This window comes from Peromyscus maniculatus, chromosome 23 (assembly GCF_049852395.1).
Source record: "Peromyscus maniculatus bairdii isolate BWxNUB_F1_BW_parent chromosome 23, HU_Pman_BW_mat_3.1, whole genome shotgun sequence".
Classification (NCBI taxonomy): Eukaryota; Metazoa; Chordata; class Mammalia; order Rodentia; family Cricetidae; genus Peromyscus; species Peromyscus maniculatus.
The window spans coordinates 53,957,813-53,968,636 of NC_134874.1; the positions used below are offsets into that span (position 1 = coordinate 53,957,813).

The window sequence follows — 10,824 nt, forward strand, 5'->3', positions numbered from 1 at the left end:
CCATGCCAGGCCTACCTAGTGTCTCTCTCTGCCTGCTGCCTGTGGATCAGGACTTATTGCTGTCAGCTACTGCTCTGGAACCACGCCTGACCTTGTCCCACCACACTTCCTACGGGGATGGTAATGGACTCACCCTCTGACACGGGAAGCAAGTCCCCAGTTAATGTTTTCTTTTCTAAGAGTTTCTGTGGTCATGGTGTCTCTTCACAGCGACACAACAGTAAGACACACCCCCACCCCCTGCCCAGTTCTTATCCCAATCTGAGATCTTCAGCTCCTGGAACTTGGTTCACTTTTAGAAACTGACCTGCCTTCCTTTATCAGATCCTGTGACCTCCTTACTTTCTGGTAAGCTGAAAGGAAAATTTAAAATCTCTTCATTTTCACTTTAATAACTTATCCCATGGGTGTATTCAAAGTGCTAATTTTGGGTAACACAATGAGAAATGTACACTCTACCCAATTTTGTCAAGCTACTCTGAAGAATAGAGGCAGCTCTTTTTATTTATTTATTTATTTATTTATTTATTTATTTATTTATTTATATTTTGTTTTGATTTTATGTGTTTGAGTGTTTTGCCTGCATGTATGCCGGGGCACCAAGTTTGGCCTAAGGAGGCCAGAAGAAGGCTTGAGGTCCCCTGGAGTTCCAGATGGTTGTGAGCCCACATGCGGGTGCTGGGAACGGAACTCAAGTCCTCTGCAAGAGCAGCAAAGTTAACCATTGGCTCATCTCTCCAGCTGAAGAGGCGGCTTTTAAATGGAGCCTGCTCCCTAGCGTCCCAGACAGTGCCTGCTTATGGACATCAAGCTGGATCTCTTCATTTTCACCCCCTACCTACAATCTAAATCCCAAATGAGGGGAAGCAAATTATTCCTCCCCTGAAGCCCTCTCCCTCCCATCCTGGGTACCGGGGTATCTTGTTGCAATGCCCAGATTTCCTCGTGGCCCTGCTTTTGCCATACCTAATGTGTGGCTTATTACCCACCATCCCCCTGGGCAAAGCTACAACTGATAATAGTTGTTTCGAGGGCTGGTGTCTCTTACTGTGGAAGCTCTCTTTTCGTTTTCAGTATCTCTTTGCATTTCTCCTGGGGCTAAGCCTTGCATTGCGGGCCAACAGCTATTCCTTTTACCAGCTTCTTCTTTTAAAATATTAACATACCGGGGCTGGAGAGATGGCTCAGTGGTTAAGAGCACCAGCTGCTCTTGCAGAGGACCCAGGTTTGATTCCCAGCATCCAGAGGTGGTTCACAATTGTCTGTATTCCACTTCCAGGGGATCTGGTGCCTTCTTCTGGCTTCCTAGGGCACCAGGCATCCACGTAGTGCACATGCATACATTCAGGCAAATCACCCACATGACATAAAAAGAAATTAAAAATTTTTTAAAGATATTAAAATACCAAGTGAGCATATGGAGAACCTGGCGACATCTTTCCAAACTGTGGGATAAAATTGACTTTTCTCTGGTCAGAACGTAATCGCTATCATCTGAAGTGAAAACAGGCAGCTGTGACTTCCATCATTTGTAACCATTGAAGAGAGTCCCAGTATCTTAGTATTAATCACAACAGCTAACGCCCTGCCTGTGAACGTACAATACACGTTAGGCTCTGCCTTCAAAACACCCCACAAGTTCATTCAGTTTATCTGACCCAACTTAGAAGCTACTTCCAGACAGGAAGCCTGGAGTCTGAAGAATTTATCTTATTACAGAGTATTTGGGAAACTATGGGCTTCAGTCTGGCCAGACTGACACCAGGTCCTACCATACCCTGGACTGCATACATAAGAAAGGGGCAAATCCTGTACAACCCCAGACATACCAGAAAGTTCTCACAGAGCACAAAGCCCATACTGAAATCTAGGTGGCCACGTGTAGACACTGTCCAATTCTAACTTCTGCTGTTCAAAGACACTGGTCACAGTTCGTGTGTCTTAGGTAACAGTCTTTAGTCTTATTGAAGGAGGCCAGAAAAATAAATACTTTTGAAAACCCATTTAAATTTTTAAGAAAACAAAAAAGCTATGTTTGGCTGCATTGGCACTATGACTCTTTTCCACATACATAAACACTCAGTTATAAACAGTAAAGGTCAGCCGTGGTAAGCACCTCTTACAAACGCTCTCAACTCCCCCATTCCCGTCAGACTCCACCAGGCTCCCTGAAACCACGGTCACTGATGGATCGATCTTTAACGATCTTTAAAGTCAAGTGGGCCCTGAAGGCTGCCCAGCTCCTCCTGTCACTGTGTTACTGTCCTCTGTAGTTGATGATTGTTATTTAAAATCGCTATTTCTAGCTAGCTTACACAAGCACTGTGTTCACAGAGCCTGGGCCGTTGCTCTGCTCCTACGGGAAACACAGAGGTAGCAGCAGCCTCTGAAATTCCAGCCATCCTATTTTCACCGACCAGTAACTTGGTCCTTAATTTGTGTGTGTCTCTGTTTAAGACACCTTATTTGATGGCATATTATTGCTATATATTATTGGTTAGGATTGAACTCACAGCAAGAGCAGTGCTCATTCACTCATTCCTGGGTGAAGCTTTTTACACACGTGTTTTCTCTGTGAGACATGTTACTAATGTTTCCTACACTCAGGAGCCCTAGCTAGCACTTCAGCCCCAGGGAAGCGTTTTCAACAGCAAAATCACCACCATAATCCTCAAAAATGTATTGTTTGTAAGTCTGGTATTAAAGAGGCCACAAAAATAACACTTGCGTATCGCACAAAACTTTCAGTGAAAGAAAGGGCAGGGTGTGGCCCCATTTAGCCTCAACTGGGAACACGGACACAGGAAAGACCCCAAATTTTGCAGATCTGAGTCTGCATCAGCCTTTGCATGACAAGAAGGCTTTGATTTGCAGGCTTTGATTAGGGCTTAGTTATAAATTAAGTCCAGCAAGTAGATGAAGTTGCACATTTGCTATTCACAAACAGTGACAATCGACTGTATTTCACCCCGGCGCTTCAACCTCAGCCATCCCTCCAAACTCATGTTTCCTATTTCAGAAAAAACAAACAACAACCGAACCAATCGGATGAGAACTCTGACTTCTACCACAGTCCTGTCTATCGTAGATCACCTATGTTCCGATCTGTCTTTAACTGACAATCAGAACTAAGTATTGAGTGTTCTTAAATAAATTACAAATCTATTAAAAACCTGAAAGCATCTGAACAATCAACAATTGGTTAAATGCATACAAAATATTAGATAGACACTTCGAGCTACGGATGCACAGGGGAACGGAGACCAAGTAGCAGAAATGCAGGGTCTAAGGCAAATAATAAAATCAGGTCCCATTTTCACAATTTTTTTTAAAAAGAGTAGATTCCTTTGGTCTCTGTGGGTGGGTTTGGTTGCACAGTGGAAAACAGAGGGCTACGTAGAAGGTTAAGCACCCCGTAACCCTGGTTTGCCTGACCCCAAAGCCAGCGTCTTTGCTACCGAACTGAATCAAGCAGGCAGCCGCTTTAGGCTGAAATGACATGGAGATGGCTCATCTCACCCTTGGGCCCAGTTAGGCACTCCCAGACTGCACATCTTGTACTTCCCTTATACACACACCTGTTTAACTATAGAACGGGCTTCAGGTTTATTTTAAATGTGTAAGTATTCGGGCTGCGTGTATGTCTGTGTGCCGTGTGCATGAAGCGCCTGCCACGGAGATCAGAAAAGGGTGCTGGACCTCCCCTGGAACTGGAGTGACAGATGTTTGTGAGCCACTGTGTGCTGGGAGACAGTCCCAGGGCCCTCCACGTGACCAGTCAGTGCTCTTAACCACTCCGATATCTCTCTGGGACCTAAGGACAGCATTTCTAATAAAAATAAAGGCAAGTGTTAAATGCAGCCCAACAGCTGGGCAGGTGGTGATCTGGGTTCCCCTTGGACTACAGCAGGGGTCATGAAAACTCCGGGGAGGGAAAATAAACAGCTCTTAAGAAGTGTCTCCTGACCCCTGTTTGTAGGAAGAAGGAGAGAAAAAGGAGAAAGTCTAGTATTAAGGAGCAAATGTACCCTTCCTTAGGTAAGCAATGTGTCTGTAATAGGTGGAAAGGCTCACAGCCAGCTTTCTATAGCAACAGCTGTTCTCATCGTCAGCTAAGCCTCACCAGATGTTTGGGAGATGATCAGACGTTCTCAAACCTGTCCTAAATCCCCAAGATAATTAAGATCTATGATCGGATTCCAAAAGCCTCCTTCCGATAATAGGAAAAGAGAGGACACTTCGTGACCCAATGTGAAAACAGAAGTGAGCCTGGACGTTGAATGTGATACTCTCCAGGCTTCAAAGCACTGAAGTTAATGGCTTCAGTGTCAATGCAGCACTCACAGGGGTGTCCCACTGCGTCACGAGACAGATGGAGAGACTGTAGGTCCCCGGGATGACACGCAGTATCCATGTACAGGGCTGAGGAATGAGGGCCGGGGCAGAGGGCTGTTTGTTCCCAGAGCATGGCCTCATCTCCTGCTTGGTTGGTGTATCTTTGTCTCAGTCTCAGATGACCTGAACCCAGAATAGTCACACGTACGATCCACCTCCCTCCTACTTGCCCCAAGCTCATGCCACCGCACACTTGATTTTAGGGACCCTTCCCACTCTGCCCTACAAGCTTCCACTCCCCAAAGCAAGATTCTTCCTTGGTAGAACATTTGCAGGCTGTCATGGCTATCTGCTCAATAATCACTCCTTAAATTGTACAGACAACTTTGTGTATTCTCCAGTATTGTATCTTTTAAAAAAAAGTGAAAGTGAAAACGTTATACAATGAGCAAAACTTGAATTCTTCTTGCCTTGTTGATGGGTCTTGTCCCATCTGCTCACAGCCTATCTGCCCAGTGCCACCATCCATCCCATGCTGATATGGGTTCTTAGAGTCTGAGAGTCACCTGGGTCAGTAAAGTCCAAGAACCCTGAATCTTAAGTATAATAAAGTGTGGGCATTGAGGAATACTGAAAATTACTTATCAGGACTTTACAGGAGAAAACAAAAATGACATTTAAAATGAGCACATGCTTCTAAATGAAAGCTATACATGATTTGCTTGCCCACTGAAAATAGGTCCCCACCCCTTTTTTTCTAAGTAAGAACCAAGAAACTTTAAGACCTGTGACCTCTGACCCTGAGGACAGCTTCAATTGCTTCAGGCAGACCTGCCCCTTAACTGCCACAGAATACTGGGAATGTTCCAAACTGCCACTAACAGCCTATCCAGTCAGATCTCTTTTGAAACCTGGAGAAGCAGGACCCACCCATGAGTGTCCTTTGAAACCAAAGTATGTTCAGACATTTCGGCTATACCATGTGATCCTGAAGGAAAACAGACAGAAGTAGGAGGATGAGGAGGAGTCCTTAGAGAAAATTCCTGCCAATAAAGAAATTTAGCCAGTTGAATGTGATGGAGCGTCAATGCCTGTCCGCCAAGCAGCGGACTGTGGGGTTCAGAGGGAAGCTGGGCTGAACATGGCTACTGCAGCTGTTCTGGTTGCCTCTCTCAGCCCAGAGGAGGAATGTGTTCAGAAAGGAGAGGGTTGGGGTATATAATGGTGCAAACTGTGCCACATAGCTCCACATATGGAGTCGTGGTCCAGTCTAGAGGAGGGGGAAGCAGGGTGGGGATGATGCAGCATGGGGCTTGGATGTGTGTAGGGGGTGTCTTCAGGCTGTGGCATTCATTGCTTTTATAATCCCCATCACCACCACCACCACCACCACCACCACCACCACCACCACCACCATCACCACCATGTGGGTGTCCCTGGAAGCAGACTGTTTACACTGGCTGGTAAATGAATAGGGAAGCTGGACATTGTGTACAGGGGGGCTGGCTGGTATGAATCTGGAATTCTTCTGAGGGATTGATGGTGCCATAGCCAGGGTGGAAAAAGGAATCATCCTGGCCCAGGATGGCTCCCCTCTTGTCTCCTAGACCTCTTCTCTCATAGATCTGCCCTTCACTGGGACTCCTCTTCTGGCTCTGGGCCTTTTCTGAGAAAGGGATGAGGAAAGGGTGAGGGTCTGCAATCGCTCAGACCCAGCAAGTGTTAAGGGGAGGGTACGGCCCCCATCTGGGGGCAGGTGGGCAGCAGGAGGGCCCCTCCCTTTCCTCTTCACTAGACGACCCCATTCCTGTCAGTGTGTTTGGAAAAGAAAATGATACGATCGAGATGTGTCGCATTCGACCAGTTCTCTAATCTTTAATTTCTACTATCGCAAAGGCAACTGCCTTCAGAATCCACTGCTGTGCGGGCTGTTAAGCGTCAGAGCCTGGCCGCAGCCTCCGGGTTTGCCCAGGTTGCCGCTGGCAGAGCCGACTCTAAGGGGAATGTCTTTGGGGTTAGTTTATATTTCAGAACTCTTTTCTCACCTCTGCTATGCTGAAGTGTGCAGGAGCCCCTGCGGGTCGCCCGCCAGCTGCCTGGCCCCAGCCTGTTCGCGTGTCCTTTGGCCAGTGCCCCTTCTCTGTGCCCTGCTCCTTTACACCCGCCTCGCACGTCCTGGCCAAAGCAGCCGGTGGCAAACACACTTGGATTTATTTCTTTTGCCACCGGAGTGCCCGTGATTCCTGCAGAGGAGATCACTCAAGGCACCGACAGCAGCCAGGCCTAAGATGTCCCAGGCCACATCTCATCGTTTCGTTTCTTTGTTTCTTAACATGCCCCACAGCACCCTGACACTGAGTCCTGTCGTTGGCACTGAACTCAGGCGTGGCTGTCCTTAACCCTTGTCTCGTTCAAATCTGGAAGACCACCCCACTGGCCAAGGGTGGGAAGGGCGGGCTGTTTCACTCACTGCCCAGGCTCTCCAGGGACCATCTTGGGGCCAGGGAAGTTCAGGCTGCATTGGAGCAGTCTGTGAGGCTGAGCCACCCACCCGGGGCTAGCTGTTTTGGAGCCCCCCCCCCCGCTAAGATGCTTAATAAGCTCCTGCTGGTTGGAATTCTTTCAGAAGCACCTAGTGCTGTTTGGAGTCCTTTGCAGTCTTTAGTTGATTGTTGGAACAGATAGACTAGGGACTGAAGATAAGGTTTAGGAGCTGAGGGTAAGGGGCAGGGTATGCCAGCCATACCCTGTAGCAGGTAGGGACTGAAAGATGCTGGGAGAGCCTGGAGGCCAGGCCTGCTTTGATGTGTTACATGGGCACCCCAGTTAGCCATTTGTGTCCCGGGTTTGTCCGTGATTGCAAAAGGTGTTAGTTCATAGTATGGAAGTTCTAGAAAGTGTGGTTTGGATGTTGAACTCCTGAGCTGGTTGAAGTGAGAAATAAAAAACGTTGACACATTATGCAGTGACTGGTATGAAGTCTGGAAACTCTGGGTTGCTATAAAGTTCCTGCAGTGGGGTTTGCTCTTCTGCTGAAGGGCCTGTGACACTGAGGGTCGGAGCATTATTTTCATGTCATCTGTTGGATGAGTTTGGCCAGGCCATTGACCCTCTGACCTTGGTCCTTTATCCGGATTTGGGAGGCTGGGGACACCTACATAGAGGGCAATTCTTGGGGTCTCTGTGGATCTTTCTACCTTTAGAGGTAGAAAAAATAAGGTGCTAAGCATGGCCTCCAGTGGAGGGTAGGGGCTTTGTGCTGTTTTTGAGTTCTCCTGTGTGAGCACGAGAAACCCTTAGCAATGACAACGATGTCTTCTGGTGTCTCCTGACGTCGGAAGCTCTGTAAGCCATTAGTTTCCAACATGTTCAAGACACACCACCCAGTAAAAGAAGGCCTAGCGGAGGTCATTTCTCCACACACACTTCCTTTATCATCATATTCCCCTAGCAGGCTGAGCTCAGCAGAGCATCGGCTGCAAAGCACGATGCTGAAGTCTGGCACCAGAGTGGCCTCATCTTGTCTCCCGGTTCTTTTACATATTTTTTTTTATTATAAAATATGCATCTCGTGAGGCGTATAACACTCTCTCAGTTCGGAACATGGTATGATGATCCTACTGCTGGTGGGGAAAAATGAACACTCCTTGGCATGAAATTTTTGATTCTTCACAGTCTGGCCCAAGCTTCCCCTCTAACGTGACAGCCTATCTCTTCTCCAGTCCTCTAACCATGCAAGCTCCTCAGACTAAACATTGCCACACCTCTGTGCTCTGGACTATGCAAAAGTTTCTGGTCTCTCTGGTTAATACCCCTTTGCCGCTGAGGCAAGTCCCTACCTCAGCACTACTTTGTGGTCCTACCTGCTGGTCTTCCTTCACACCTAACTTGGCCCACCCCGCCAAAGAGACTCCATTCTTCATAAGGTCTCTATGTCTTACCCATCATCTTACCAACTCTTGTAACATTTGAAAGTGATAGGGATTGTCCTTGTATTTCGTATCCCACACACATCGCCGGACAGCGCACACAAAGGAAGCCGTAAGGTGCATATTGAATAAAATGGAGGAATAGATAACACGTGAACCAGACCATCTGAAGATGTGTCAGCCTTCACTTTTCTTTCGATCCCTGACACATATCTCTCTTAGTGGGTCCTCAACTGCCTTTTGCACGCAGGCTGTCTGACCAGTATCAATTGGGTTACTGCATGGCCAAGTCCTAAGCTGGAGACAGGTGAAACTCTTCCTCTGGGTAGAAGATAAAAAAACGACCTGGGCTATATCCACAAAGAGATCAAGAGCTATAATCTGTACCGTACCTCTTCAGACAAACTGTGTTTTTCAAAGTTCAAAGCATAATTTGTTCAGTTTTTTGTTTTTTGTTTTTTCCCATATATTAACGGAATAGATATTTCAATGCAAAATGTATTCTCCTGGATATCTCTTAGGTGCCAAATTATATAACAAAATTCTTGGCTTATCTGTGTTCTGAGAAAAAAATCTGATTCTCTAGTGATTTCCCAAGGAACAAAGGTTGAGCAGAATTTATTCTGGATAATTGAGAATGCTCTTGAAAGAATAGAGGGAGCTGTGGATGGCATTTTAGGTTGCTCTTGCCAACTTTTCCCAGAAAACTAGTAAAATTTATATATCACAAGGAGCAGAGTACCTCAGAATACAGACACACAGTGTAGACTGCCAATGTGCTGTGAAATTACAGGGCTGCGGTGGGTGGGGGATACCCTTCAAACAAAGGCTGTCCTCTTCCCATCAGAGGAAAGCCATCAACCCTGCACTATAAAATCCTAAGAAAACCATTAACATTGTACGGGGTGATCTTTCCGGATACTCTCTGTGGCTAATCAAGATTGGACAAGGAAGTACCAACCATCCTACTTTGTCTAAGTTAATTCTGTTGAGAAAGGCAAATTTTTCCAAAGCCAAAATGACTCTCAAATTCAACCCCTCATGAACACCAGGGGCTGGTGGACGGTTCCTAGGGGTTGGAGCTAGTATTTATTTAGTGTGATTATCGATAAATACCATCTCTTGCTTTCTTTAGCCTAATTAAAGCCTATTGCCTCGCAGACGTTAGGAGAGGGGGGCATGCCTATGACAACTTCATCCTACAACACTTTGTTCAGACAGCTACTGGAAACATCCCAGATGGAGCCCCGTCTAGAGGGGTTTCAACTGATCATTTCCTCATTATTTTGACCTTGTTGGTAATGTGTTTTCTAGACATGCCACTACTGAAGAATGGTAGAGGTTTCATCCCTCCCCTTGGCTGTCCAAATTCTCTCCCAGCTCCTCTGTCCTCCACAGAGAAAACCTGACCATGTCTCTCCCCAGCTTACAAGCAAACAGAGGTCCTCCATTGCTCCTAGGATGAAGTCCAAATTCCTCATTTTGGCTTACAAGTCCCTGCAGGATCTAGTCCTAGATAAGTACCTCTCTGACTTAGTTAACTTTCCCACACCTATCACTCCCTCCCAACATCGTCAGTGATCTCTTCTACTACTTCGTACTAGAGAACAGTCAGTCAGCCTGTATGCTCTCTTGTCTCTGTGTCTTTAGTGTTTTGTCCCCTCCTCCTCCCTTCCCACAGCCTCCTTTTGACTTGAGTTACAAGCATGTGTGTGTCTGCATGAATGGATCTGAGTGAGATTTAACCATTCCCCACCACAGCATAAACTATTGGGGTGTGTGTCTTGATTACCGCCTCCTCTGTTCTCACCAAATCTGAGTGGGGGGGGGGGCGGAGAGGGCATCATGAAAGAAAAACAAACTGATTTCAAATCAAAGGCCAGCTCTCACCGGGAGATAGCTCTGGCTACTGATGATATGAGTATGTTCTCTTCATCTGTCTGTTGGACTTGGCTTGATCTTGACTAAACATGGAATCACATTGACAAGATGCACAACTCACCAAAGAGATCACTTAGTCGTTTGCATTTTCTAAACTTCTAAGAAGATAATGTGGGGAAAATACTACAGGTCCCCTTGTTGATTTGCGATAAATGTGACGGTTTCCATGGGCATTGGGAAAAGCATCACTGTACTTCTGTAGTTGCTTAGGAAGATAATTTCACATTCTGATGTGCCATCTCTCCCCTGTGGCTTTCATTCCTACTATTAAAACCCTGGCCTTCAGATTTAGTTAGAATCCAAAGTTCTCATTGACTTAACTATTTCAGAATACCTGGTTAATGACCTGGGTTCAATTGTCAGTTGTTTTAATACCAAAAGAATCGTATGTAACTCATATTCAGTCCACCAAAAGTCTACTACATCCCCAAGGCTTGGCTCCTTGAAAACACCCTCACATACATGGATTTCTCTGGCTGATTAGCAGGTGTGCCAGGGCCTAGCCGGCTGTTTAGATGTTCACTGGGTCCTGGAAAAGGCAGGCTGTTCTCAAGCTTTCACCTTCCTGGTGTTTCCTACACTGGTCTTCCTCTGAAGGCTCCTGCTCTCTCCAGGCCCA

The 10,824-nt window shown here is 46.5% G+C and overlaps 1 long non-coding RNA gene across 1 annotated transcript; it reads right to left on the minus strand.

Annotated features, from left to right (window-relative positions):
- Nucleotides 1-500: 500 nt before the first annotated feature.
- Nucleotides 501-5,166, minus strand: LOC143270645 (uncharacterized). The gene is made up of 2 exons (XR_013047882.1): nucleotides 5,083-5,166; nucleotides 501-4,931 (listed from the first exon to the last, which is right to left on the minus strand). It is a non-coding gene; the product is annotated as an uncharacterized LOC143270645 (long non-coding RNA).
- Between the last annotated feature and the right edge of the window lie 5,658 nt (nucleotides 5,167-10,824).